The sequence below is a fragment of the Wyeomyia smithii genome, chromosome 1 (genome assembly GCF_029784165.1).
Source record: "Wyeomyia smithii strain HCP4-BCI-WySm-NY-G18 chromosome 1, ASM2978416v1, whole genome shotgun sequence".
Taxonomy (NCBI): Eukaryota; Metazoa; Arthropoda; class Insecta; order Diptera; family Culicidae; genus Wyeomyia; species Wyeomyia smithii.
This window is the reverse complement of record NC_073694.1, coordinates 76,844,085-76,870,940: the sequence shown is the minus strand read 5'-3', so window position 1 is coordinate 76,870,940 and position 26,856 is coordinate 76,844,085.

The following is a 26,856-nucleotide window of genomic DNA, read 5'->3' as shown; positions in this document are numbered from 1 at the left end:
TTAATCTGCATGCACTCTGACTGTTGAAACTTGGTTACGTTGTATAGTGTTTGTTCCATTTCTGTTCAATGATGCATGGGCAAACTGAAATTAGGTAGCACTTAAACTCCTTTTTTGCACAAAATTCTAAGCATATTCAATACTAGTAATGTAATAAACAACCTTATATAGTTCTACGTCAACCTTACGGTCGTGCATACAACCCTTGTGATTTTTTTTAAATAACACGAATGTACGATGTAAACTTTTACACATTTTTATCACAGATTGTCTCTATGCTGAAATAATAAAGTTTGTCGGTATTGGAGCGCATTGAAAAATTTGTAACATGACACAAACTAGTACAATAACGGCTCGGCCTTGGCGAATGTTACTACGATACTATACTGCCGGTACCCGCATAACTGTCCCATACTGATTTTGGTCACTTTTGAGTTATCATCGGGAATCGACTTAATTGTTATCATATTTTCTGGAAAAAATTAAAATTGATACTTTTGTATGGAAAAACATGGAAAAAATACCAAGTTGTTTTTGTCCCATATTGAAAGTACCCACATTTCAGTACAAACTGCAAACATATAATTTTACTCCAGATTAGTGTATATCGGATTATTTTAGGCATATAGAAGTATGTCATTTCATCAACTAAACTAATGTTGTTTTTCTGTAGTACAATCTACGTTGCCAATGATACTGCCGGTCGCTGGTTGAATTTGTATGCGATGGGACAAAATATGCGAGAACTTTTGAAATGTACTCGCATATTTAGTCCCATTTTGTCTTTTTTTCAAGTTATATAACGTAAAAACAATTCCATCCATGGTTTTTTGTTCTCAACGATTAACTTGTGATGCCATGAAACTGTTATGGTCATTGGTTCTGGATGTAAGTGCTGGAAATCCAAAAAATTCACGGATAATATTAAATCGCCGTTTTCTCAACATCTTGTTTTTCATTACGGGACAGTTATCCGGGTACCGGCAGTATAACGAACTCATTTTTAATAAAAAGGTAGGTGTACGGTATCTTTCCCATGCAGCATACGTAAACTGTTTGTGTAACACTGTTATTCACGGTGACGACGTCGTTCCGGTAACTATTTTCTCTGCCTGACTGAAGTGACGATGTGGAAGCTGTGCTTTGGATAAGCAAAACAACTCTCTGTAGTGTCATCATCATTACCAGTTGAAATGATTAAATAAAATTTGAATAAATATTTTTATTTTCCACGATCCTTGCATCCGAATAGTCTATTTCGGGGATTTCGTCTGTTTATTTTAGGATGCGCTGGTAGGGCGGTCCAAGAATAGAAAGGAATCCGGCAATTCGCTTCTAGCAGATATTGCTCTAGGGAAAATTGGGTGCCTCTCTGTTATACGAGCGGACACATTGCTCTTGTTCTATTTGTCAGTGGCCCTATGAGTGTGGGTGCTTGGTGGATAAATATCCGCCTTCTACCTAGGTAAAATGCATATATGTTTTGTCGCTTTAAGGCAGGATGTATTACGTGGCAGCGGTCTTAGATAGTGCAGACAACATACTCTATGTTCTCAAGAGTTGTTCTTGAGTGTCCATCGTGTGACAGAGAGTTGGTCAGGTATTCTTATATGTTTTGGTTTAAGTTGGTGTTGGGGGTGTGACTTTTTTCCTGTCGGTTCCACCCGGTACTTTTATATGTCGAATATAACTATCAAAGAAAAAAATAATAATGACAAGCGATCCGTAAAAATAAACCTAATCAATTGGACAAATTTCTCGTCAACGCGATTAGCATACAGTAAAGTGACCGGAGGCAGGATAACAAGCTGGTATAGGTAACAGTAATGCTGAAAACCCTGTGGAGAATAGCGTCAATATATTCCATTTCAAGTGTGCATACTTACATATTAACTTATGCGAACAATTCTTTGAATCAAATCTGAGAAAGTCATTGACATGAGTTGTAAAATTTTTGTGAAGTTTTTGTGGATAATATCGGTTGCGATATAATCCTAACACTCATCGTACTATTTTGCTAATGCGGCATCCATAAATTACGTATCGCTCATAGGGGGAAGGGGGATATTCTTGGGCGTTACGATTTGTTACATAGGGAGGTAAGACCAGCGTTACGTAACAAAAAACCTCTGGAGAGACTCCAAAAAGGAGCATTTTTATTAAGCAAATTCTTCTATAGCGTTACGTGATTTTTATGGGGGGTAGGTGTTGGCGTTACGTTTCGTTACATATGGGGGGTAGGGGTCCAAAAATTGGGTTTTTGCGTTGTCGCTTAATGATTTTCCAATCTTGCATGTCACGTTTAATTAGAAAAATATAGAAGCCGATGTTTTTTTGCATTTACTAGTATATTTTGAAATATTCTTACACTAATTTAGGGTTTTGTCTTTAGTTCATTCACAGAAACCGAGTCTTCTAATATTTTGTAAGTTTTGTTTCCCAGATTTCGGAGCTGATCGGAACAGAACCAGATCTAACCAGCACGGAGACGGCTTTTGATTTCGCGTACCGATGGCAGCTTGTGTTAGAGTCTTTCAGTGGTATTTTTGTGATAGAGTTTACCCAGAAAACAAACATATTATATTTTGGAAAAAAAAAATTGTCATACAGGATATTGTTTTTTTAAGGGGCCTTTATAACAATTTTACTATGAAGTCATTTATATTTATAAAAATGTACTGCTAATTTATATTACCTGTATATTCAAAGCGAGCAGCCGTTTATTGCGTATCATCATTTTGGTACGTCAAATATTTTATCATCCTTCCGGTGTGGAAGCTAATAAACAGCAAGAATCGCAGTGAAGGCTTACTTGGTTCTGAAACGGGAACAATCTAATGAAGAGTATTAAAACTATATGAATAAATGTTTCCATTTTGCTTGTTTGTACTTTTCAGCAAGGCGGCAACCACACAAGTGTACTTACAAAGAGATATATAGCATCAATGTGAGCTGTGTGCCAGCTTTTGCAATGTAATTCAGGAACGTGTTTCCATGCTTCGTGAAGCTTTCATATCCGCTAACCGGAAAACGGCAAGTGGAAAATTGCTGGGTAGACTGGGTGTACCCCTTTTGTTGTTGAACGTAATAACTAGGTCTTAGAAGCTTACTCCCATCAGCACGCGATGCTCCAGCTGGCTGCAGAACGACAACTGTCACTATTTTCCTGGCCCATACATTTTATTCGCAATGCGATTGAAAACCGTTCATAGTCGCGGGAAGATTATAGAATATGGAATAAGATAGTGGAAAAGGGGAAGCTTTAAGTGAGATTTATTGAAGTACTTGGATTAGCGAAACACGAGGTAAGAGTAATGTAGTCGCGATGCAGTTGCCTTGGATCGTGAGGTGGTGTGAGACTTAGCATTATACATATGCGACATTTGTAAAAGGATTATGGTAAGTGAGCGGATTTACTTTACAGCGTTTGTGGCGTGTTGAATGCAAGTGCAGTGTGAGCAATTAGTCGAATTTTGCTTGATCTTAGTTTGATTGAAAGATAAATTGATTGGAATTGGAAACTACTGAAATGCTGAGTCCGTCGAGTAGCTTTAACAATATTCTATGATATGCCGAGGATTAGTTGAAATATCTCGAGCTTCGGAGAGGTGGCGGCAATTTGTTTTTTACGTTCTGATGAATCGATTTTTTTGAATCCAAAGCTGTGTGCACGAAGCAGCGGGAAGTCGAAAATTTAAACGCATAACTAGAGATGGTCGTGTTTGATGTTTTTCAAACCCGCACCTAAAGTGTCTTATGCCACTGAAGTCTCTGACGATAGATTAGTACACCAGGGCTTCTACGCTTGTATTCCACAATGTCTTTTCGATGTGGTAAACCTGGGTAGAAAGCTACTGTGATGTTGAGAATTATCGTGCGGGTGTTTAACATAGACGTAGTCATTTTCGTGTTTCGCTTGGTTAATCAAGTGTTTGGCTAATTTTTTATCCATCCCTTAGTCGATTCAAACCTATCGCAGTTGTGTCGATTTAAATTTTATCGAATGAAAACCTCAGATGTCAAACAGCTCGAAAACCCGTGAAAGTGTCAAATCATGCTGTGAATTAAAAACGTTGACTTTACGGGTTCAATACATTTCTCGGTGGTTGGAAAAGCTTCTTCAACTTTAGAAAAGATAACCTGGAATGTTTTCTTCCAAATTAAAAACAGTTGATCTCGACATCGGAATGAGATCGGGTGAGATAATTTTCATGCGCTGAATTTGCAGCTGCAATTCTAATATCGGAATAGTCGTCAGGCGAACACAGATGACGTCTTTTATTAGCTTAATTTGCAATTTTCTTGTGTTCTTGTGTTCGTTTCCCAAGCGGTACGAAGAGTGATCGTTTACGTTATAGACAACCGGATTTAGAAAATGAAAAATATTCTTGAAGTATTTCAGAAACATACCGTGGTCATCTTGAGTTTGTTTTACCGATAATCACATCTACGCTCCCAATAACTATTCTATAAGGGAATTTCCTTGCACGATTAAAATACCATTGAAGGGTACATCTTCGCAACAGCGGAGATGGTAAAGTTTGCATTATGAAAATGGACTGTTTTCGGATGGTGATAAAAAACCAAGACAGATAATTGAGTTTGATAAAGTGGAAGGCAAGTATATTAGCTTACTTGCAAAAAAACTCTATGCTCTCGAGAGCCGCCTTCAGGCAGTTAACCGGAACATTCTTTCTTGACGTGATTAAGCGGGGGGTTCAAGGAAGTTGTGACAAGGGGGAGGGGGGAGTTAATTTTTTCCAAATTTTTGCGTGACATCATTAATGGATGGTCCCTTAACAATTAACTACTTTGTTCTTCTAAATACTGTCCAAAAACAAGTTTTTTCACTTAAATGATATTTTAACCACTTCTGATCAACCTAAGATGTATTAGACACCGGTTGATGTGGTAACAGCCCCTGGGTTTATCGCGTCATCTCAAACAAAGCTTTCCTCATTACAGTGCCAATAAAAATCGATTTTTCGAATATCGTTTAGCGGTAGGGCTCAAAAGTTTCGTCTTCTCGAAAAAAGTCTCCATGCAAAATTCTAGCTCGATCGGACATCGGAAACATGTGCCTCAAAGCTATCAAAGTGTCAACTTTTTGATCGAATAAAATAATGCACAGGTAGTAGTAGTTCATTAAATTGTCTATATCGAATTTTTTTTTGATGCTGTATGTCTTAGAAGTGTTAACTCGGAAATACTTTTTTTCTGAAAACCTAACTTTCTGGGTCTTCGACAAAGTTTTCGTAGATCTTAATGGGCATCTTTTGATGAAAATAAATTTTTGATTAATTCACCTAAAAGTGAGATAAAAATTTTATTTTTTTATTCACTTATCAAATCAAAACGAAGTCTTTAGCAATGTTATAGAAAATCTTATGTAGAAAAACTATGCTGAAGACACTTTTGTTCTACATCTTGAAAATCGACCACATACAGGTAGTTTTATACACAGACATTCTCAAAGTTTCTTAAAATCGAAAATTGCCAAATAACTTTTTCTGATTTTGAGGCCTACTATATTCTAGATATTTTCTATATTTAATCATTCTGCCGAACATACCTTGGGCAAATTTTCAATTTTTTTCATAGTATTTAGGACATTTTAGATAAAAAAAATGAACTTTATAAAAATAAAATTTCTCGAAAAGCTGCAAAAATAACAGTCTCCACTCGAAAGATGGGGATTAATATTAGCTTCCCCAGGTGGTTTCACTAGTTTCTTGCAGTCTATTAAAGACTTGGGCGTGGGTGAAAAAAATTTGTTTTTCGGCGTTTTTTCATGTTTTTTCTTCAAAAATGTGCAGAATCGAAACGATTTTTGATTTTTCCTTAAAAAGTACGAAAAATATTTATATTTACTTTATTTGTATTTGTTTCAGCCTCTGAAATCACATCAGAAAAATTTATTTGGCATTTTTCGATTTTTAGAAACTTTATGAATATCTGTGTATAAAATTATCTGTATGTGATCGATTTTCAAGGGATGGAACGAAAGTGTCTTCAGCAAAGTTTTTCTACATAAAATTGTCTATAACTTTGAGACTTTGTTTTGATTTGATGAGTAAATAAAAACAATAAATTTTTATCTCACTTTTAGGTGAATTAATCAAAAATTTAATCGCATCGAAAGATGCTCCTTAAGATCTACAAAAATTTTGTCGAATACACTAGCATCTTATACTCAAAAGACTGACGATCACGGTTTTCGCGTTCTAAACCACTGTGCCTCATGCCAAATTTCAGATTGATCGGACATCGAGAACACGTGCCTCAAAGCGGTCAATGTTTAATTTTTTTGACTGCGGGTGATTCCGCGCAGCACATTTTTCCACGCAGTCGTCCTAAAAAACTATTTTTCAACAGTAAATTCCACTAAAACACAACTAATTTGTGTGCTTAACCATGTGCATAGAATGGCCTGTTTGAATAGTACAGAAATTAGGTATTTTGTAGTAAAATTTGCTGTTGAAAAACCACGCTATGTTTAAAGAAGGTTTTCATACAAAGTGAGTGTACCTAAAATGTTTCTCTGTAGGATCATAGTTTTAGCCCTCTAGTTTCAAAATATGAACACCCGAAAACATTTCATCGGTGAAAATTTGTTTTTCCTCGATTTTCATTTTATATTTAACAAAATTACACATTCTGATTTTTGGAAAAATCTAGAAACAAGGTATCCACAATTTGAATACAACATTTTTTTTACGCTTAAATTACTGAAATTTTCGTGTAAAAACATCCTTTCTACGTTAATCCAGCTTGAAATGAAACCAAAAATACTTCATTTAGTTATGTTTATTTTTCATCTTTTTCGGCTCAATATCGAAAACCCAGCCTTCCGATACGCATAAATGTTATTTAGTGTGCGTAGCCGTTGCCATGGTGATACAACAATTTGAAAAATAATTTTCAACTTATATTAGACTTTTCACACAGTTGTAACCGTTGGCTACAATTCTTAGTTTTTTTGTACATAAACTTTTATTTGCATGTTTCGAGCTTTCACGTTTCTTCCTGATACAGAACATTTCCACAATAGTTAGAGTAAAATACCGCTGCAATGAAACGACTTGCTGTTTGGTCGATGAGGCTGGACTCAGCATGGCGCAAACTGCTTCAAAAATGACGATTTAAATGAAGCGCAAAACTATTGGAGGGAATACTACTTTATGAAGCTATAAAAGGGAGCAGATTGGAAGGCTCGCGTGCTTTTTTATACAACAGGCGTCCGTGTGCTGTGCAGTGAGTAAGACCTAGGATTGGACCCCCCCCCCTCGTGGGGCTATTGGTAGTGCGCTTACAGATTGACCCGCAGCTACGAAGAAACTGCGCTGTACACGGTTCGGCCCGCGAAACTGGAACGGTTCCGCACCTAACTCGTGATACTCCTTTACGAGTTAGGCGCGGAACCGACACCCTCGGATAACAGGTCCTAACCATCAAGGAGGGTCCCTTCTCGGCCCTGGCAAAACTTAATGGTTGGAAATCTTGTCGGATGTGGTTCTTTTCCATATACTACACGAAAAAAACCCACAAAACAGTCGCACAAATAAAAAAACCGCATACAAAAAGTCGCACAAAAAACGTCACACAAAAACAGGTGAAAATGTTTTTAAATGAAATGAAGGATAATACTGATCTAGTTGGGTAAATAATATTTTCAACTGCAAGCTATATATCTGAAAAGGACTTACTATTAACCACATTATAAATAACCCTTTTTAAATGTAATAATACAAATAAACGCCTACTTCGATGATGAAAAATCTTCAAATCGTTTTATCACAAAGCCATCTACACCAAATAAGGGTTACGCGTATCGGAAGACTTGGTTTTCAATGATGAGCTGGAAAAGATGAAGAATAAACATAACTAAACGAAGTGTTTTTGGTCTCATTTTAAGCTGGATAAACGTAAAAAGGATGTTTTTATACGAAAATTTCAGTAATTTCGAACGGAAAAAATGTTGTTTTTTAGATTTTGGATAATTTGTGTCTAGATTTTTTTAAAAATCAGAATGTGTAATTTTGTTAAATATAACATGAAAAATCGAGGAAAAAACAAGCTTTCGCCGATTAAATATTTTCGGGTGTTCATATTTTGAAACAAGAGGGCTACGGAGAAACATTTTAGGTACACTCACTTTGTTTGAAAACCTTCTGTTCATCAATCATGTTGACTCGCACAAGACAGATAATTAGTACATGCAACTTAATCGAAGTATATCAGTTGAACATTCTACATAACTTTTGAAGCATCAGCTTTACTGTGAAAAATTGAAGTATAGTGCGCGTTCTGCCATAACGTAGAGTTTTAGTAATAGGGCTGTTTCCCGCGGAATAGTAGTAGTTCAATTAGTGAAACCGCAAAGTTCCAGTTCCCCTTATGTCCAGGAAAGTGAAGAGGAAATTAACGGACCGCTCTCGACATGATAAGTATCGATACGTTTTCGAAGTTTTTATTTGTTTTGAAGTCACTTGAACCAGCCACAAAACTCATCGACCGAAAAGTTGAATTAGATACGCTCGCAGCGCCACCGCAGTTCACGAACGAATTGCTGCCATGAAAAAGTCGAGCAGATTTGAATATAATACTAATATCGAGGATTTTTTTTCATTCTATACTCAACGAGATGGTTAGATACATAGCAGGATGAAAGGAGGAACAAAAGTTGGTAAGATCGTTATAAATTATATTAGAAACATTGAAGTTCATATGACCAAATAATATTAAATACGAGCCACTAATGCAAATTAGTTCGGAAGTGTGAAAACAATGTTATGTCTAATTGATATAACAACGTGTTCATGCGGGGCTTAGTGTTTATGAAGGCGATCTCGGAATGTACGTGTGTTACCAGGCATTCTTAAAATGGATCGTTGGATGAACACTAGAGCTGTCACCTTTCATTTCCAGGACTAAAAATATTTGCAAGGAATATATATCAGTTTCAAATAGAAATAGATGCAGATAGGTTTTTTCCATTAAAGCACTGCCGGTCAGTGGGAGATGCATTGTAAACACACACACACACACACACACACTCACTTTGTTTGAAAACCTTCTTTAAATATATCGTGCAGTTTTTCGAGATGAGTGCTGGGAAAATGTGCTGCACGGAATTACCCTCAACCGTGAGGTTGTTCCTTTTGAAAAAGGGTTTTCTTTTAATTTTTTTTGAGATGTTTTCAAGCGACACAAAGGAACAATCTTTTGTATTTATTTGACCATAACTTTTGAGTTAAAAAAATATCGATAAAAAAATATACAAAATGGCTAACATATTTAGAAGTCCGTAATCATGCAATTCATAATCATTGTGAAAATCTGTCCAAAAATAAATAAGAAATAAATTATTATTAGTGAGTGTTCGTGTTACATTGTTATTAGTTCACAGCGAACGATTCACGAAGCGAATGAAGATTCAAAGCAGGAATCAGGAGCCTTGTGTCTCATCATTGATCACAAATTTTCGATTCCATCTGAAACAGCCGGTTTGCTTGCAAATGATGCAATGTACCGTGACTGCGGGTAGTTCCACGCAGCATATTTTATCGCGCACTCATCCTAAAAAATTATTTTTCAACAATAAATTTCACGAAAACACAACTAATTTGTGTGCTTTACCATGTGCATAGCAAAGCCTGCTATGTTAGTACAGAAAGTTTCCAATCGAGGCATACTATTTCAATCACCCCGAACCTATTTTAAGCAGGTTGATATTTTCAGACCATTTAGGTTTCGATTGGTGTTTATTCAGATTTCCGTGAATAACGGTTTTTCACATGTACGTAAGACAGATCTAGATAATCAGAGTTTCCGTTTTCATTACAGAAATTAATATTGATCAAAATAAGCTGGAGGCTGGCGACTGACTAAGCCATTCCTTACCCTTAGTCGTTTTGTTCGTTTCCTATAACCGAATCTGGTCATTTCATGTAAATTCGTGAAAACTATTTTGAGGGATTTCACAAATATACACTGGAAAATAATCCAGTATAGATTTATGAGGATCCCTAAGAAACTTACTGCCGTTCGCTTAGATGACTACCTTGATGTCTTGAAAGTAAAACGTAGTTGGAAAATGTGCAGCAGGCATATAATAACCCAGAACATAACACATAACCTAGCGCATTCTATGTTGACGCATTCTCTATTGACAGCAATTCAAAATATGAAACTGGACGAATCAACGCATGCTGTGAAATCACTAGATTCGTGGTAACATCAATGATAAGGCGAGACGCACAGAAAAGAGTTTTACAATTTATTGATGTTAAGTATGACATCAAAGGAAATTTTTTGTGTTCGAAAGCAACATTTCTGCACATTTTATCAGCAGCAAGAGGTTTTATCGTGTACGCTTTTCTTTGGGAGTGAAATCTGCGTACAGTTTTTTTACTATTAGAGACGCGCGCAATGAGTAGAAGAAAACTGGCGCCCTTGCCCTTATAACCGCTGTTACCTGGTCAAACTCTACATAAGCCTTACAAATTCGAGTTTAGAGAGTCGTCAAACCAATTTAGCAATCGAATAAGGAAAATATGAACGATTTAAAATGTGTCACAAGAAATAGTTTTAGGTATACTAGCCTAAGTTAGGTGCAATATACAATATAAACAATATACAACTAAATCGTTAAAAATAAACAAATTTCAACGAGAAGAAATTACCCGATGTGCATGCCTTTGTTTATCAATGATAAAAAGTTGTTTGCCCTTAAGTTTTTGAGGATTCGAACTAGTTTTTTGTGTCTATGTGGTACAAAGGAAAAAAATGAATTTCCTGCAAAAATGTGCTGGGTATATCATGGTTTCCATTACACGCGATAATGTTTGAAAAGAACAGTATTTTCTTTTTCCAACATATACTTTACCTAATTCTGGTTATGTCATAGTCAGCAATAGCTGAAACAATTACGGCTCGGAGCAGAAAGTAATGATTTATTGTTAGGGATACCATCCGTCCTGATTCAGCAGGACATGTCCCGATTTTGAAGTCCTATTTGGGCGTCCTGAATTATTTTTTATATTTTAGCATTTGTCCTGATTTTATTGAGATATTTGACTTTGTTGTGTGGCAATAAGCAGAATTTTTCAGAATTGCTCAATAAGTGTTTTCGATTTCAGGTCGCAACGCTCACTGCGATCGAAATTTTCATTGGTTGAATCTCACTAGAGTAATAAAAAGAATCTCTCACGCGTTGACCGTTACCATTAAGCATCTGGCATTTGATAAGTTTAAGTTGAAACAGTTTACGTGTGTTGAATTTTTAAAGTATCTACTAATGCGTAATAATTCAAAGTGGTTCGATGAAAGTGGATCGTCAGAGATACACTCAGATTTTTTACTAGGTATTTTTTTACACGGATTTTCGAATTAACGGTTTTTTTCACGTGGATTTTTAAATCGAAGGATTTTCAAATTACGCGTTTTTATACGCGGATTTCTTTATTAACGCGTTTTTCCACGAGGTACGTATCCCCGCGTAAAAAAAAAACTGAGTAAATCAAATATTACGTGTTATATTTGCTCATACTTCGAAGAATAGAATGACTTAGTCAAATTTGTGCCCAGAAAAGGTGTCCTGATTTCTAACTTCGACCAGATGGTATCCCTGTATATTGTGTCGCAAAAATGGTACCCCAATTGCCAATTAAAATAAAATATCGCAGTAAATCGTGCGTCAATATCTGAACATTCGTACTATAAATAGAAAACGACAACATTACACTAGAGCTCATAGAAGTCGATCGGTTGCATCCGACCTTTAGCCCGTGCTGGTTTCATCTAAATATTTTTCTTCGCTCTTTGTAATCATTGCATTGTAAACATTACGAAACCGCACTTAACGACGACACGAGGACTTGTTCAAATTGTGTTGAATCGCTTGTTAGTTTGACACCGACAGACGACGATGATGATAAATACTTAGAGATTCGAAGTGAACTTGATTTCCAAAAGCTTTTAGCAGCTTACTTCCACATGATTACGCACGCCATCGTCGTTCTGGCGCATTAAATCCGGGAAACCTGCAGGAACCGATGGCAAACAGCAGCCGTCGTCGTTAGCCCTTACGTCCCCTCAGGGTATGAAAATAACAAAGCCCGTGGCACGAATGGAAGCCACTCTTGGATCGATATATGTACTTCGGAAACAAACAGACCCGCTAATAGTTGTCTTATAATGATTTATCAATCCTGTCACAGAAAGTTTATTAAACACGCAAGAACTTGCGCTTGATTTTCCTTTTTGAATTATGTATGGATTCGGTGATTCGAAATGTAGAAATAATGTAATGAAACGATGAAATTGTTGTTTTCTATAATTATTCTATGTTAATCTATAATTTACTTGCTAAAATCTGTAAAACTTTATGTTCGAGTTATAAGCAATAATCAATATCTACAGATTGTTTTCTTCCGTACCTAATGCAGTTTATACCTATACACAGACTTTACGAGTTGAATATAGCTAAAGGTTGTACGGAATCAAATGGCATAACAAAAAAGATTTGGTATATTTCACTCCCTCCTTTCACGCCTTCTAGCTTTCAGGTTATAAAATAAAACATGTTATTTAGTTTTTTTTTTAATTTATTCAATTTCATTCCCATATTCAATAGGGTTGTTTAGCTATTCATAGATTTCCGATTTTTATATATCACTAGCAGATCCGGCAAACTTCCTCCCGCCTATTTTAGTGTTTAATTTAATAATTTCAAACATTTCAAATTCATTGATTCCTTGAGATTTGTTTATATCGTTTTATCGGAATGACAACATCCTCGACTTTTGGCTTTTGTACATCACTTCTATTCCGGAAATATATTGAATGCATTTCAGTTATTTTTGTTGATTTCCAGAAACTGAAAGTGGTCATCTTCGAATTCAAAATGGTATCCAGGGTTAATGCTTGGCTTCTATACATAATTCGATTACGGAAATATCCATATGTAGTAGTATTCGGTTATTTCTGGCTGTTTGCCAGAAGTTGCCATTTTACAATTCAAACTGGTGTATGAGGTCAATTTATAGCTCCTTGCATCATTCTGAATCCGGTGATACACATATTTGGCTATTTTTCAGAAACCGTAAGTCGCCATCTTGGATTTCAAAATGGCATTTGGAGACAATTTCTGAACCCTGAGCGTCATTCTGGTTAAAGAAACACTCATATTGGGAATAATTTGTCAATTTTGGCTGTTTTCCAGACACCGGAAGTCGCCATCTTACAATTCGAAATGTTGTCTGAGGTCGACAACAATGAATATGGGCGTGTGTGTATGTTAGTATATACGTGTATGTGTGTGTATGCGTGTATGTGTGTGTATGCGTGTATGTGTGTGTATGCGTGTATGTGTGTGTATGCGTGTATGTGTGTGTATGTGCATGTATGTGTGTGGATGTGTGTATATATGTGCGTATATGTGTGCGTATGTGTGTGCGTATGTGTGTGTAAATGTGTGCATATGTGTGTGTATGTGTTTATGTGTGTATGTGTGTGTGTGAGAGGGAGAGCATATGTGTGACTCACACATTCTTTTTACCCACACACTAACGCTGTTTTTACCCACACACTAACGCTGTTTTTACCCACATACTAACGCTGACAGCTCCTCTATATTGTAACAGTACACGTTTTAAATAAAATTCTAAGTAAATTACTCCAAAAGAGATTATGTGCGTACGACGTCAAATATTTTACGCGTTAGACACGTATACAACCTTAAAAAAGTCCGCTGTTTCGCAAAAGAAAGTCTTGTTGTTACTGTCTCCCGGTTTTCGGTAGATTTCCCAGTCTATATGGACGACCCTTTATTTGTGAACGATGTCTAATAAATAAAACTCTTCTTTATGCACAATTTAATGTAGAAAACATACGAATTTAAAATGTTTTCGAAAAAAGTGTGCGTAAAATCGAGGTAAAATGTGCCTAAAATCGAAGTACGTAAAATCGAGGGTGCGTATAATCGAGAGTGTGTATAATCGAGGTATACCTGTATTTGGTCATTTGCCGCTGTTTTTCAGAAACCGTAAGTCGCCATTTTGGATCCCAAAATGGCATTTGGAAACAATTTCTGGCCTCTGAGCGTCAATCTCATTAAAGAAACATCCATATTGGGTGGTATTTGGTCACTCTCGGCTGTTTTCTAGACACCGGAAGTCGCCATCTTACAATTCGAAACGTTGTCTGAGGTCGATTTGTGGCTTCAGCGATCATAACAACTCCGGAAATACCCATAATATACCAAATACCACCCGGTGATTTGCCGCTGTTTTTCGGAAACCGGAAGTCGCCATCTTGGATTTCTAAATGGCATTTGGAGACGATTTCTGGCCCCCGTTCGTCCTTCTGGTTTAAGAAACACCCATATTGGATGTTATTTGGTTATTTTCGGCTGTTTTCCAGACACCGGAAGTCGCCATTTTACAATTCAAAATGTTGTCTGAGGTCAATTCGTGGCTTCAGTCATAACAATTCATAACAATTCCGGAAATACCCATATTGGGTGTTATTTGGTCATTTGCCGCTGTTTTTCAGAAACAGGAAGTCGCCATCTTAGATTTCTAAATGGTATTTGGAGACATGCCAGAAGAAGGAAGGGTGTCGAAACATTATGGACATGTTTGTTACACCTAAAAACATTCACTTGCTAAATTTGGTTATATTTGCTTAATTGGTTATCGAGCTGTGCGATATTTGAGTTTCACTTAAACCATTATAGATGTATTTGTTACTACTAAAACAATCACCCGCCAAATTTGGTTCCATTTAGTTGGTTAGATCTCGAGATAAGCAGAAATTTGTGTTTCTTTTGTATGGAACCACTCCCTGACAGAAGAGAGAGGGGTGCCGAACCATTATGGACATATTTGTTATCTCTAAAAACATTCACATACCAAATTTGGTTGTATTTGGTTGATTAGTTTCATTTGTATGGGACCCCTCCCTTGTAGAAGAGGGAGGGGTGTCAAACCATTATGGATATATTTGTTACCCCTGAAATCATCCACCTACCAAATTTGGTTCTATTTACTTGGTTAGTTCTCGAGATAGGCAGAAATTTGTATTTCATTTGTATGGAACCCCTCCCTTCAAGAAGAGGAAGGGGTGTCGAACCAATATGGACATATTTGTTACTCCTAAAAACATCCACATGCCAAATTTGGTTCCATTTGCTTGGTTAGTTTTTGAGATGTGCAGGAATTTGTATTTCGTTTGTATGGGACCCCTCCCTTCCAGAAGAGGGAGGGGTCTCAAACCATCATAGGAACGTTTCTCGGCCCCTAGAACTTCTACATACAAATTTTCACGTCGATCGGTTCGATAGTTTCCGAGCCTATATGGATCAGACAGACAGACCGGACTGCATTTTTATAGGTATAGATTCGAAAAAGTATAACTTTCTAAGTAAAACGTGATTTTTTAAAACTTCATATCATTATCCTTCGATTTTTAAATGAAGAATAAAAAATCGCTCTAAATCGCTACAATGACAGTTGGTATATGGGCGAACTGTTATTGTAGCAATTTCGAGCAGATTTCGAGCAGTTTTAAATCATGATTTAAAAAGAGAATGACAAGGATAGAATTTTTTTTAAATCACGTTTTACCTAGAAAATGCAGATCTTTTAGATGATATAAAAAACTGATATGGCTAAACAACCCAATTGCACCAACTTTTCTCTCACACTGCTCCATAGGCGTAGCCAGGGGGGGGGGGGGGCGTCCCCCCCCCCCCCCCCTTATCGCTGGCTTTGGTGCAGAATTTTTTTTTCAATAACTCTAATAACGTTTGCGCTAAAAAAATTGACAAAAACTGCCAATTTTTCATGGGTTCACTTTTACACACACTGACGAAACTACGCATGCAGCATCAATCATATTAACCGATGAGTCATCAGAAAAAAATTGATTTGCCCGTTTAAATAACGGTACCCACGTCGCGTCGAAAACAGACATCGTGCGGCAGTTCGTGGACACCGGATACGCTCGTTCCGGCATCTACAACATCTTGGCACTATTGGGCAACAATCAGAGCATTGAAAGAAAGCCCAGTTCCGGACGGCCGACGACCCTGAGCGACAAGAAGCTCCAAAAAATGCTGAAGAGGAAGACCGAGGGAAAAGTGGCTACATCGCTGCGAGCGCTTGGCCATACATGTTAGGAAGCAGTCCCGTTCACTAGTCTCGGAGCTGCAAGCAATGACGCAGCGGCAGCGCCTGAATAAGATGGTCAATCCGATTTTCCCGGAAATTCACGACGTAGCGGTGGTGATGGACGACGAGACCTGTCTCACTCTGGATGGCAACGACTGGTAGGGCACTTTGTATTTTACTTCCCACACGAAAAAAGTAAGCACTAAGAAGAAAAATTTCTTTTACACACCAAGTTCCCCAAGACGGTGCTGCTGTGGCTGACAATCAGCGTGAAGGGGATTTCAAAGCTGCTCTTCTTTTGCTCCGGACTGGCCGAGAACGGGGAAATTTATAGTACGAAGTACCTGCCGGAAGTAGCGTCGTTCACCAAGAAATACCATAAGGCCGAAGACACGGTTTTTTGGCCGGATCTGAAGACGGCTCACTATTCGAGGCGATCATTTGAGGAGATGGTTCCCAAGTTGGTGAACCCGCCCAACGTCCCCAAGTTGCGTTTCGTCGAAGATTTCTGGCAAGCCTGAAGCGTAAGATCTACTCCAACAATTTTGTCGTGAAATAAAATGAAAAAAGAATTTAAAAACATGCCTACACGCATGTTTTTATCCGCCATGGCGAACGTTCCGGTTACCTGCCGAAAATCCACACGCAAGATCGTAGATTTTTTTCTGCACGTTAGCTAGCATAATTTTCCTCCATAGGAAATTAATCAAACCTAATTATCGGTCTTAGTTATTTTTTTACCACCATCCGAAAAAAATCCATTTTTTTAATGCATACGTTAGCACGAAACGACATTTTTAGCCCACTGAAATATCTGTGTAAAATATCAGCCAGATCAAAAATAATTGATTGAAATGCTTGCCCTATGTTGCGGGGAATTGCACAGTTTTTTCAGTTGAACCACTAAGGACATTGCAGCGGCAAAAGTACCGGGCAAACCCACCTGCATCAACTAGCTTAGTATTGGAATCGAGCATTGACAATTCCTTACCTTAATTCTCTAATAACCTCACAGGAAACACGGTTCATGGAAGATAGTGCACTTGCCTACGCGTTGTCCTCGCTGCATCCTGCTAACGTAATATGCATGTCGTTAGAAGAGTTAAAGTGCAAAACCGGAGCTTTCGTATTTTTTTATGACGTTAACAGTTTTGTTGGAGAGGTGGAAGTCTGGTATCAACATTGCAGCATGAGTCATGCATGAGAGCAGACGGTAAGAATTAGGAAGAACGGGATCTTATAGACTTGCTTGCTGAAGCCCGTTCGTTCTTACCTGCGACTGAGAAAGCAATTAAAATTGAACTTGCTTCACCATGTAAAACAAGCACTATTGAGCTCTCGTTCAGCACATTGCGTCGGGTGAAAACCTGGCTGAGGTCAACAATGGTTGAGTGCTCTCTGCTTGCTGAGTGTTCATCGGCAGATGGTTAACAACAATCGTAGAAACTTTACTGAATTAGCGCTGGAGCGATTTACGGAGGATAAAAGGAAGATGTTTTTTAGTTAACGACGTTGTTATTGTTATCTTTGTACGGTAGATTTAGTGTTAATTAAATTACAGTTTAGTTTAATTTAGTGTTAGTCTAGTCTAGTCTGGTCTACACTAACACAGCCAGTACTTGAAAACTTTTACCACTGATTAATAACGACGCCGGCCACGACCAAAAGGCGGTACTACTTGGGAAGGAAAGGGATGGTGAGACTCGTTTTGTTTAGAGACCGCGGGTACCACTGCATCTCTACGAGTATTAGAGGATATGAATTGTTTTAATAAGGTACAGCTCTGGTAACTTTATTATAACTGATGCATATTACGCGAAATACAAATTTGAAAGCTCAGAAGCCTATTGCGCGATCAAACCGTTATTTGTTGTAGTAAGATGGGGTGAGACAAATTAGGATTTGCCATGGTAGGCAATGGGGAACGAGAACGTATGCTGAATCTGAATCCGTTGTTTGAATATATGTACTAGCAAACCGATGAATTTTTATCGAGTTAGTTTGATTTTTACTTTTAATAAGTTCTACCAACAACGCGATACAGATCTGCAGAAATCCACCTGCCGTACTGCCCTAATATTAAACATAACTATAGAAAAATACTAAGCTAGAAAAAGAACGCTCTCACCATCTACAATTCGATCCAGATCCTATTCAGTCAATCCTTATTTTGTGTCCTTAATCGATCATACTCATCTGTCGAGTATCACTCAGCTTGGATAAATTAAAGAGAAAAATTCTTAGGTCATTCGTTGGCTCCTGTAGCGAAAACTTCTTCTAATGGCGGTTTAGATTACTTCCTAAGTTTTAAGAGGCATTTTAATCCGCTTGATCTTCATGCACTTTGACTAATACTGCGACCTGCGTGTTGACTAATATCGGCTGTTTCTTCAAATACGGAAGGCAACGTTGGCGGTTTTCGGTGAAAACTAACTTTATATAACACTGTTTCAACCAAAAACAATAAATTAAAAATATTTAGCGAGAAAATTGTGACGCAGTAGAAAAATTGCGCCCGTCCGCGTTCGTGCTTTACTTCGATCTCCACAGTTTAGTTTATTTTAGTGTTAGTAAAAAAATTAAATTTTTTACTTCTAAAATTTTGAAGAACTTGCCCCCCCCCCTATTCGAAATTCTGGCTACGCCCATGCACTGCTCATAAGGTCTTGTACAACGTTTGAACCCCCTGTTTTTATGTGGAAATCCATTTTCTCTTGATATTTTACTACGTTAGGATATTTCCGAAGTGCCTGCTTCATGATGACCCAGTACTTCTCAATTAGCCGCACTTCAGGAGCGTTCGGGGGATTGAGATGCTTTGGTACGAAATTGACCTTAGTCTTGTACCACTCCAGAACATCTTTCGAGTAATGACACGAGGCTAAATCCAGCCAGAAAGTTGTGAAACCATTGTGTGACCTCAGAAGTGGAAGTAAACGCTTTTGGAGGCATTCATTCAGGTCCCGCTTGTAACGAATGGGGTGTTCCGCTTTCCATGTACTTTTTGGCAAACTTTGACACCTTCTGCTTTCTAACGTCCTCAGGAACTTCGAGTTTATGATGAGCGGTGAAGGAGCCCCGGAAGCTACCGGAAGTGTTCTCGCCACCGTATTCTGCCGTTCATTACGATTCGGCTCCTTCTGAACTTTGTACGTTCGGTTATTTTTCGCATCTTGAACGAAAGTTGCACTCAAATGCAGTTTTTAGTCATATTTAAACTGAACTGTTAGGATTCCGCTTAAAAGCTTGACTTCCCGGTTGCGATACTTCACACTATACGGAGATCTATTTTGGTCACGAATTCAAAACGCGAGTTACCGTGGATTGAACCATTCCCGCAACCTTCCTGCTGATTGCATGAGAAAGATTCGGATTTTCGATGTATGTGTGCAAAAAGACCTAACTCTGTTTTTCCGACTTCTTCTTCGCAGCGATTGCACTAGCAGCTAAGTGCAGCTTATACAGTGTCAACAATACACATTGAACAAATTTCATCCAAATGATCAATAGACAATACCCAATTAGTAAAAAGTTACAGCCATTTGAAAATGATGCAATTTGATTCCGTACACTCTTTAGAAATTTCATCCTGAAAGTGTTGCAGATCGGATAGAAGTCGTGATTGGCACCTGATTTTTTGTGATTAGGCCGTTAAAAATTTTATTTTCATTTGATGTCACCCCCTCCCTTCAAAAATCTTGAATATTGGAAGGGGAAGAAAAAAAATAGTAGGAGGGTGGTATTCAAGACACGACCGCATGACGTTGACTACCGTATTCTTATATTCCATTGAACCAAATAGTAGAGGGAATTGCAACACTTCTTTTACAAAACTTCTGTAACAAAATTTCGAGGCACCAAAAGGTACCAGTTGCCGATTATTCTCGTTTACTGGTTAGTCCGTCCAGAGTTCCAGCCATTTTAGTATTTTGCAGTAGCCATTTATTACCAACAGCCACCAGCATAACGGGAGAAACCGGCACGAGATGACCGGTACTATTTTGTTTTTCCTCCTTTCAGCTGCTAACACCTAGCGCTGTCGTGAAATTAACATCAACACAAACATGCATTTTTGCAAGGTTTTTTTCCGCTAGCAGCAGCAATTGTAAAACATAAAATTCAACTAACCGCTTCTATTATAAAACTGCGAGGCACCAAAAGGTGCCAGTTGCCGATTTCTTGTTTACTGGTTTCCGTCCAGAATTCCAGCCATTTTAGTATTTTGCAGTAGCCACTAGCATTACGGGTGAAACCGGCACGAGATGACCGGTACTATTTTGTTTTTCCTCTTTTCAGCTGCTAACACCGAGCGTCCGTATGTATCCGGTACGGTTTAATAATGAAACTGATGGGGTGAAATGTTCGAACGATACGTTTTATACCAAGGCTTCGTCAGATAATTAGAAAGAAGGAGGGGCTACATAGATGATGGAATGGTAGAGAAAAATGTTTCTTGAAAGCTGCGCCGGCCGCTGTCGTAATATTAACACCAACACAAACATGCATTCTTGCAAGGTTTTTTCCGCTAGCAGCAGCATTTGGTAAAACAGAAAATTCAACTAGCCGCTTCTGTACCAAAATTTCGAGGCACCAAAAGGTGCCAGTTGCCGATTATAGTTTCCTGGTTAGTCCGTCCAGAATTCCAGCCATTTAAGTGTTTTGCAGTAGCCATTTACTACTAAAGCCATCAGCATTACGGGTGAAACCGGCACGAGATGAGCGGTACTCTTTTGTATTTCCTCCTTTCAGCTGCTATCACCTAGCGTCCGCATGTCACTGGTGCGGTTTTGGAATCAGAATGATGGGGCGTCGGCCGCTGTCGTAAAATTAACACCAACAAAAAGATGCATATTTGCAAGGTTTTTTCCGCTAGCAGCTGCAGAAACATCGGAAACAGAAAATGACAACAACAATAACAACAAAGTCAGATCGATTGTATCCGTTAGTGTCGACTGTGCTTGGGAAGAGAGGTAGTGATTGGCTGCGCGGTATGATTTAGACAATCTATATTAATTACCAATTTTTCAATAGTGTATCTCAAACAATAGTTTGTTTTTGTTACATAAATTTAACCGTAAAAGAATTTCTGATCGATTGATGCCAAAACCTCGAACACCTGATTATAGATGACTGCAAAATAAGCGCTCAAAACCTGACCACTTTTCTCTGGTTTTCCCTGGTTGAATTACTAAATTTTCAAATTCAGGGGCCTAACTTCGATATAGACGTTAGTCAACGTCAAAAGCTCAACCCGTTTTGTTCATTTTATTGGTTTTCTGACAGCATAAATGCTTTATTTAGCAACAACTAAGTCCAGTGACAGCGAGTGTGTCGTCAAAAGGCAAGTGAAATAAATAATAATAATAATAAAGTGTTATTTTTCAACATTTATTTGAGTGCAAGATACAAACGTCATAACTTGCACACAAACTTTGATCAAAGATATTTCTTTTTTTTTGTCTCGGTGTTATTTATTTTTGCCACCCCCTTTGCTAACTTTGATAACCTTGGACATAAAAAGAATTAGAAATTTGTATTAGCCTTATTTTGAAAAAAAAAAAAAAAACGTACAAGCGTCTTCGATTTGCAATCGGGATTGGAAAATATGATGTTTTAATTTTTGTTTACCATTTTGTCTATATAAACCAGAATTAATCCACCTAGTGGTGCAGAAACCTTTGTTATACAAACTAGCACTGTATGCTTATCACGCCAGTAAACCATAAATAACCAACGTAAGAAGTCATTATTGAATTAATGAAATGAATTTAAAAAATAGTTTTTTAGAGGGTGAACTAAACACGATCTTTTAATCAAAGCTCAACGTGGTTTTCACAAATATTGTGAATGTTTTCACTGGAGTATATAAGTTTTGTTTTTTCGATCACAAACCAATTTTGTGAATGCTGTCTTGAAGCAACTGAAAACTTTTGAATTAATCGAATGTGCGGAAACAGTAATAGTTAACAATAATGCAGATTTAATACAAGAACAGCAAGTATATATATATATATATATATATATATATATATATATATATATATATATATATATATATATATATATATATATATATATATATATATATATATATATATATATATATATACATATATATATATATATATATATATATATATATATATATATATATATATATATATATATATATATATATATATATATATATTAATTAATTCAATGCAGTTCTTATTTTTTATTTCTCCATAACTCATGTTTGAATACCCCAATGGTTTGGTTTTCAGAAATTGCTGGATCGCTGGAATGATGAATCAACATCGAATCTTTTTACGAGCTGCTTCAAACTTCTACAAACCTGCTCTCAAGAAATTTTAGTTCAGAATCATACAGGCACAATGCATTGAATGCTTTGTTATATAATCGTTCCTTGAATCATATTTCATTGAAATTTATATAACTACAGTCAGCTGGGGTGAGATTAGACCAGTGGGGGTGAGATTGAGCCATCCAATCCGTGACTTGTCACAATCAAACAGAACAATCGGAATATGCGTTGTGTAAAAAAGTGTTATTTTTGTTTTTCTTTTGTTCGATTTTAATATACACTACTACTATAACATATTTACACATACATACGTACATGCACACATACACATACATACAGAAATTGTTCAATTTGTCGGTCTGAGTCGATTGGTATGCAACACATGGCCACCGAGCAATTTATTTTGTCTTAATAGTTTAGAGTCTCATTAAAAAAATACTCTTTGATGAATATCTTAAAATCTAAGCCACTAATAAAAAATCCACTCTGTAGCATTCTGGGGGAGCACAGTAGCTTTCGTTTGCGTATAATATCATCAAAATCGGATATTGAGTTATGTAGGAAAGGTGCGTTAGTATTTTGCGTCACATACATACAGATAACATATATACACACACCTACACACGAACAGACATTGCTCAGTTCGTCGAGCTAAGTCGAAAGGTATATACATCTTGGCCCTCCGGGCCTTGGATCTATTTTGCGTTTTTCGACCGATGTTTAGTATAACAAAGGTAAAACAAATAACTGAGGCAGTTTCAAACGCAATGAAGCGATTTCTTGATTTTATTAACTAGCGATTGTAGGACCGTTATTGTAGATTTACCCGCATTGTAAGCAAATTGGTTTTTGCTTAAAAAAAATCTATGAGCTTATTGACAATGTTTTTCTTTGTTGCAGTGTAATTAAAACAATTAGGGTTTTAGGGTAATTTTGTTATGAGACCAGTTTGTTAATTTTTTGTTTCAAAGTAATAACATCATCGTGTTCCAAAATAATACACAAGTTAGTAAGCATAGTTAATGATTCAATCGAATTTCTTCTCTAGCCTTACTAAGCATAAATGCTACTCATACCAGAGAGATCTACGTCAGATTTATTTGTTTGTCTACTGTATATCAGTTTGTGTCTCGCAATTGTACTATGTACTATTTGGGAAAGAAAACTTGGCAGGTAGCTTTACAAGAAGGGACTACTTCATCTTGAATGTATGGCGAACAACTAGATACGCAAATGCAACGATGCTATCAAACACGCAACCAATTCGACCGTAAATTTAATATTCTTCAGTTCGAGCAGCTCATTTAAATCACTTATCAGTGGGTTCACATACAGCCGTTGCGGAATCCTTGTCGGACCGAGATTTGCCCCTAGTAAAGGAGCCTGCAATACGTAACCGACAATATCGAGTCAATATTTCACTGCACTTTACAGACAGATGAGTTCAGACCATTACTCTAATTGCACACCTTCCACCAAAGATAATCGAGTAATGAGATAAGCAACCTAATACTAGCATCCGACTATTCCGTAAACTTCGGATTGTTGGTTAAAAAAGTGTGCAACTTTTTTTCTGAATTTTTACTTTACTTACAGTTTTCCATAATAAATGATTTTTGAAAAAAAAAAAAAACAAACATGCATATGAACATGATATTGGTTCAGCGATGCACCGTTTGACGGCACGGCGAATAACGAAAGTCCTAATTGGCTGGCAGGATAAATCTTGGTGCGCTTAACACCGTCTTACCGGTTAGAAGTTCTTGCCCAAAGGAGCTGTAAAATCACATGGAGAGTTATGGCACGTCATTGGTAAATGGCGTTTGACCGTTTGTTGCGCAACGGGCAGTAAATTATTTCATTTTCTCGTCGGTTCACGTGTAGCACAGTCTGGTGTATTCTCGTTCTAAGAACATACTGCCTCTTCTAGTTTCGTATGGTTCTCTCCGGTTGTTGCTGGACACGAAACAAAGCAACGGTCGTAATTAAATACATTACCGGATGCTGCACTGTTGGCAGGAGCGGCTACCGATCCCGTGCCGATATCTATGCGTGCACCAGCCACCAGTGTCATGATCTTACTCTCATGACTCTAACGACATCTGCAGTACATGTCACATAAATACATCCAATGTGGTGTACTGTCCGCCTTCTGTTTCAATCACTGTCTTCTAGTCTAGTTCTCTATTTTGCAGATTGCTTTGTTGTTTCGGTAGGTCCTCCATCATTTACCAGAAAGACATGAATCCACGCCTCGTGCGTTCTAGCTTAAACTTATGCAGCTGAGTCATTTTCAATTGTATTGTTTGTTAAGGGAAATATATATTTGTTTGACCATATTGAAACATTGGTATATGTGCTAGATTTGAAGTTCAAATGAATTATGTTTTCCATGATAGCCGTCCCTTTAAAATTATTTTGTTTAGTTTTGAATTCATCAGTAACAAAGATATTGCTTGAACTGTATGGTATATGCACGATTTATAAGAATTTTGATACATTTCTTTAATTTTCAATCAATTGGCGATTTCAATTTCAAACTCATACAAAAAAAAATCTTTTCACTGCGTACTATCATTTTAGAAACGGTCCGGAACTACGTCCAAAAATCTAACCGACAAACCACTAGGCAACGGTGAACGGCACTTGAAATTGCTAAAAATAGAATTTCGAAAAACTAGTCAGTAGGCTGAACTTTGTAGGCCTAATCAGTCAACGCTGACACTTATGATTTTGTAATGATTTTCATTTATTTATTTCCGGAATCAGGGATTTTAGGGGAGGTATGTTCGCTTATGTCCAATTTTTTAGCCTGACAAACTGCTATACAACACGATGTCATTCTCTTTTTTATTATCAATACTAGGTACTAAGTTCAAAGCACGAAAAACACAACTTTCTAAAAGCTACACCATTATTTACTACGTCTTGCAAAAGGGGTCCTTTCCAAGAGCGGCTCTGAAACACGTTCAGGCGCGACTATTTGTTCGTCGGTCCAGGTTTTTCTTTTGCGTTTTTCTGACATAAACATGACGCATTAGAGAATAGAAACTTTGCACAGCCCGTTTCCCCGCACTAATATACGCTAATCTGTAGGTATATCGACAAAATCATAGAAAAATAACTAACCTTTATTGATCTCTGCTGGTTAGTAGGCTGAGTACAGATATTCTCAATTTTTTTTTACGAAAAGCTGACATATACACGGTCTTCGGTTTCTTCTGATTACTCTAATGTCGTTTTCGTTTTCGCGGTGTAGCTACCCTTTTTCCGTGCTATACTTTGCAGCTTCAAATAAAACATTTTCAGTGTCATTGCATTGGTATGCGTAATAATGGGATAGCTGTCAATTCGTTTTGTTTTGGTCATTATCGCATTCGTCATTTTGTCTCGTTTCCATTTCATATGTCCATCTCGCAAATGTGCTGAGAAAAAATTTACCTGACACTTTACCACGTGGAACGAAAACCAAAACAAACCAGTTTTGACACATACGTGTGAATGTGTTGGTAACTTTCTACAGTACACTCTGCTTTTTTCGGGTGTCATCAGTGACAGAAAAAGTGTAGGGAGAGACAGAAAAAGGGTAGCACGAAAAATCAAATAAAACATTTTCGGTGTCAAAAGTGTCTTTTGAGTGTAGCTACACCGCGAAATCGAAAACGACATAAATGTGTGATAGTTTCATGTTGTAGAGGTTCTTCGCTGGAAGGCGACGACGAGCAAAAAACATTCTTCTTTCTAATTCACTTTGTCTTCGTTTGTTATGCTTTCGCGTGGTGGAAGCACCTCTTTGTCTCCCCTTAGTTCCGGCCTCGAATATATATAATATATATTCACGCAAACATTCAAGTATTAATCAATGAATTTGTTTTCTCATTCCGCTCCAATTTTGTACAACAAATGTGTGAAATGCATAACGCAACATTTGTACAATGAACACATAGATTACATAGATTAAAATCAGAATATATATTATTTACACAAAAATCGTAAACTTTGGCTTTGGGCGAACGACGTGTGCACACTAGAGTGGCCATATTTTATATGGCCGTTTTCGAAACTATCGATCCTAATGAGCGCCGGGCTGAAAAAGTTTCCTTTTTACCTCTACAATAAGCCACGAAAATTTGAAGTTTTTTTTTTTTTTTTTCTCGCTTGTTTTCCGTCGGTCTAGTTCCGCCACTGTTGTGGCCAATCACCGACGCCCAGGGAGGCGACTCCACACCCAGGACCCTAACTCACGACCCGTTTATTCACGGACCAGCGCCAACGGCTTTACTTTCTCATGCGATGGAAGGCGTGATCCCATTTGAATTTGAAAATTTGAAGTTGATCGGAGTTTATTTAATGGACCCACAAAGCGCTAAGATT